At 39.8% G+C, this 4,274-nt stretch overlaps 1 pseudogene; it reads left to right on the top strand.

The window, feature by feature from the left end:
* The first annotated feature begins 1,373 nt into the window (after positions 1-1,373).
* LOC111812843 lies at positions 1,374-1,848 on the top strand (annotated as a pseudogene).
* Positions 1,849-4,274: the final 2,426 nt, after the last annotated feature.

The following is a 4,274-nucleotide window of genomic DNA, read 5'->3' on the forward strand; positions in this document are numbered from 1 at the left end:
TGCCAGCGAGGAAAGCAAGAGCCAGCCACGAGGGCTTCAGGCTAGAGTATGGAGCCTCGGCAGGGGCAGCCGACTGGAAAACATGGGAATGTCCCCTTTGGAGTCTCAATTCCTTACTGCAGAGCAGCACAAGAGATGAAACTAAAGAATCCCATCCCTGTCTGGCTGAGCCTCCTAAGCAAAGAACTCTGACAGTGACGAAATAGAGTAGATGGAAAGAAACAAAAAAATGCTCAGTTTGAAAAACTCAGAGTCAGGGACCAAAGAACTTTATTAACAGAGCCACATTAACTTTTTAAAAATTTATTTATTTATTTATTTAGCACAGGGTCTCACTATGCAGCTCAGACTCATAGTGATCCCCTGTCTCAACTTCCCCAGTGCTGGGGTTACAGGCGTGCATTACCATGCCCTGTTTGGGGGCCAGCAAGGCATGCAGTACCAGAGATCGAAGCTGGGTCCTTGCACTTGCCAGGCAGGAGCTTAGACCACCAAGATATCTCCCCAGCCCCCACACTAACTTTTTAACCCAGAAGAAGAGAGAAACTAAACAAGATATTTATGAGCACAACCCCAATTCAAAACTGGAGAATATCTTCATTGACATCACCCTAGAAGAGTCCTTCAGGGACAGCAGTATAGCTCTCCACCGCCCACTCTGTGGGAAAAACAGAAAACTGTTTGTTTTATTGATGATACTACACAGGGAAGTTTATTAGTCACTAGCCCAGGAATGGTTCTCTAAAAATTTATAGCTAGAGGGGCCAGCGAGATGGCTCAGTAGAATAAGTGCTTGCCTGGCAAGCGCAAAGGCCTGAGTTCAATCCTCGGTTCCACAAAAAAAAAAAAAAAGCTAAAAATTTATAGCTAGAATACATATTCAGGGTCTAACAGCTTATCTGCTAGCTAATGTGGCCGCAATAGAGGATAAAGTTTGAAGGTAAAAAATATCCTAAAATAACACCACACTGCAAATTTCAGAATCTTGAGAAGTTTCTATGCAATCTTAACTTTTACTGTGTTGTGTAAGAGAAAATGATGATGTAAAACTCTCGTGTGTGTTTTAAAGAGGTGATATTAAAATTTAGATCCTACTGTAATAACACCTTCTCAGCCACCACAGGGGGGTGCAGAAATGGAAGTAACGAGTATCATTGCCTGGGGCTGGGGATAGCTCTATGGTACAAGCGGCTGCCCTGAGAGCAGGGTTCAAATCCCGGTACCACAAGCCTTGCCAGCCCGCACTGTAACTGGGCGTGGTGGCACAGGCCTGTAATCCCAGCGCTAGGGAGGCTGAGACAGGAGAATCACTAGAGTCCAAACTGCACAGTGAGACCCTGTACTAAAGTAATAAATAGGCTGTGGCTGGGAAAATGATGGACAGAAAGTCCGGAGAGAAGCCCAAGAAGTTGAGGCGAGCTGGAGCCACAGGAGTAATGAAGGGAAATGTTCCAGTCGCAGCACTGAGAAGCGATCAGCTAAAGAAGAAGCTGCAGCCCTCCCAACAAAGCCGACAAAGATCTCCAAGTTTGGATCTGCCACAGGTAGTCAGACAACAAACACCAGCTATATCCATCCAACTTGGATCAAGTAAACCTAAAGAAACTGTTCTTACTCTTGCTCCCAAAACCCTTCCAGTAGCACCAGCTTTTAATGATGATGAAGACAGTGAACCAGAGGAAAAGCCTCCAGAAGCAAAGATGAGGATGAGGAATCTCGGAAGGGATACGCCATCAGCTGGACCAAACCCTTTCAATAGAGGAAAGCGTGGGTTTTCTGATAACACAGAAGCTATGGGAATGAAATATAAAATCTCATCTTGGAAATGTGCATGACCAAGACAATTAAATAATGTGTTTTGAATTAAGGTGTGGGTAAGTGGATGCCACTTGAAGACATAACTATAAGAGAAATAAACCAGACCTACATGTGTAAATATCGTCTCCCTAGTATAACAACTCAAAAGAAAAATTACAAATAGAAAGGTATAACACAATTAAAAGGAAAGCGAGAACTTGAGGACTGAACAATGAGGAGAGGGCAAGGAGAAAAAGCTGGGAAACATGACAGGGGCAAAGCCATACATTTATACGCACAAGATGGGTAAGGCAATGATCCTGAGAAACATCAGCAGGTTTTTGAAAATAGCAGTTAATTGGTAGGATTCTCACCCTGACTAACTATATATGCTGATACCTGTGAACCAAGCAACTGCACTGAAGATAGCAATGTGTAATAGAAGGGTAATGCTTGGAATGCCTGTCATTCTGGTCTTCTAAGTACGTACTTCTTGTCATGACATACCAATTATTACCATACTGTCACTCAAGTAAAAGTTTTTTTTTTTAAATAAAGCGTAATAAATGGAAAAAAAAAGACACACACACACACAAAAAATTGTCACAGGCAGGACTGTCCTGCTACAATGCTATATATGGTTGGATTTCTGAATTTCTGTGTAAAAATATGTAAGTGTTTATACCTATTTTTTAATTATTTGTTTCTTCATATTCTGTAGGGACTTAAAGTTTAACATATCAATACTTGATAGGAAATACTTGTTATTATGCCACATTATGCCTAGTATGTTTAATATTTAGACAGATAGTTAGGGTAAACCAAACTGCATAAGTTGCAGGGTAATAATAAGCTTCTCTTCTGGAGGGTTAGCAACCTAAGTTTGCTGATCAAAAATTGGAGAAAAGGAAGGGCTGCAAGGTCAGCCAACATATTGGCCCAAGGTCAGTGAAGACTCAGGACATAGGAGAACCTGTACTGTAACATCATGCAACTCAGTTGTGCCCCAAATTTTCTGATCAAGGAGATTATGGAGCCACAGAGGAATGTGATCGATAATTTATAGTGTGCCTAAGGAGAGTCACCGGGAGAGAAAACATTCTCTCAGGCTTTCACAGAGAGCAAATTGGTCAAGCAATGGCCGTGACTCATCCGCATGGCTGACACTGACAAAGGATCTACAAAGTGCGGTACAGGGTTACAGGATAAATCCTGAGGGTACTTAACTGACCTTATCAGATACAAAAGTTACATTGCTTGTTATATAGGTCTTGCTCTATCTTGGCCTTAACCATCCAGCAGAAGAGTATAAAAATGAGATATATAAAATAAAGACAAATTAATATGCTGAGATGTGAAAGGCTCAAGCGGATAACCCACTACTATTGTGGACTGCTGGACTGTGTTGGATTGTTTTGCTGAATCCACTCACCTATAGTATTTAGATGACAATGGAATACCCATACCTGACAGGACTAAACAAAAAAATACAAAGGGACACAAAGGAAGGACCATTATGTATTTGTATATACAGAATAGTTAGTATAGATATACAGCTACTTTCGCTTAATTCAATGAGAAGAAAGAGGTGTACTAATAGTGTTTGGACAGGATATCCTGTCTGCTTCTTGTACTATGGATAACCACTAAGAAGATAACAATGTACATTGTATTAATTATTGAAACTGTCCTATTACTCAGCTTTGAAACTGTCTCATTGATATTTGTTTCTCAATAAAATTTAAAAAAAAGAATTAGGGTGGGGTGGGTGTAAAGTTAAAAGGAACAGTTTCCTTTTTTAAGCAATGGTATAAGATTATCTTTGGAGCAATTTTTGCTTTTGCTTTTTCATTTTTCTTTGTAAGATTGAGTACACTAATAAGTGAGAGTTAGAATTTATGTTTCATATACAGATTTCAAGACATTTGCTAATTTTGTAGTTTTCAAGTGATTAGTTTCCAAAAGTTACAGATAATAAGAGAAATTAGAAATGGTACCTTTTTAAGAATTACATATTGTTTTAGACATAACTATTAGCACATTAAGAAGGAGGCAAAAAGTTACTGTCTGTGTAAAACTTCAGTTACTCCTAAGTTAACGCCCTCACTCCTGAAACTCCCTCCCAGGAACAGAGAAAAGGGGAGAGCATCATATCAGAGAGAAAGCATTGCCTGGCTATTAACTAGAAGTAAACCTAGATGAAATTAGACAGCATTTTTCCCCCTCTGGGATTTGTTTTGTTTCAAGTGGCCGTATATTAGGTACTGCATTGCTGTCAGTGGACACAGACGCTTAGCTCTTCTACAGAAAGTAATTTATTTCTTAATTTTTATAGCCCATTTCACCTGAATAGTCTGATCTACCTTCATCAGTCTTCAAAGAACAGCCATTTGCTACCAAAGTAAATTAGTATTTTGAATGTGCTTCTCTTGGTTTTTGTTTATTAGCTAGTTCCTCTAAGCATTTCCAAGAGAAAT

This window comes from Octodon degus, unplaced genomic scaffold, assembly GCF_000260255.1.
Source record: "Octodon degus isolate 3935 unplaced genomic scaffold, OctDeg1.0 scaffold00146, whole genome shotgun sequence".
Lineage (NCBI taxonomy): Eukaryota > Metazoa > Chordata > Mammalia > Rodentia > Octodontidae > Octodon > Octodon degus.